The sequence below is a fragment of the Eurypyga helias genome, unplaced genomic scaffold, assembly GCF_000690775.1.
Source record: "Eurypyga helias isolate BGI_N326 unplaced genomic scaffold, ASM69077v1 scaffold15203, whole genome shotgun sequence".
Taxonomy (NCBI): Eukaryota; Metazoa; Chordata; class Aves; order Eurypygiformes; family Eurypygidae; genus Eurypyga; species Eurypyga helias.
In genome coordinates, this window is record NW_010240786.1 from 27,203 (window position 1) to 27,479 (window position 277).

Here is a 277-nt window from a genome sequence, read left to right on the forward strand (position 1 = left end):
CCAGGAAGGAGAGTTGTCTCCAAACCTGTGGTTCCTTGTCAGTAAACGGGATTTCTCTTCCCAGCTCTGCCTGGTCCTAGAATTGGCTTTATAACATCAGGGGAGAGAGCCCAGCCCCGGCCACCCAGCGATGAAAAAAAAGGCCAGGGGGGGTAAAGAAACCACAGAAAAAACAAGACTGTAACTTCCCAGAACTCGAGCGTGAGGAATTCCTTCAGCCTGACTGTCTCCCAGGCGCTGGCCACAGGCAGGCACCGGGATTGCCGTGGAGCTCTCC

The 277-nt window shown here is 54.9% G+C and overlaps 1 protein-coding gene across 1 annotated transcript in view; it reads left to right on the plus strand.

Annotated features, from left to right (window-relative positions):
* The window catches only part of NCOR2 (nuclear receptor corepressor 2), a gene marked incomplete at both ends in the record, with an annotated part of 27,828 nt that overhangs the window by 25,118 nt on the left and 2,433 nt on the right, over positions 1–277 (plus strand). The window lies entirely within an intron of this gene.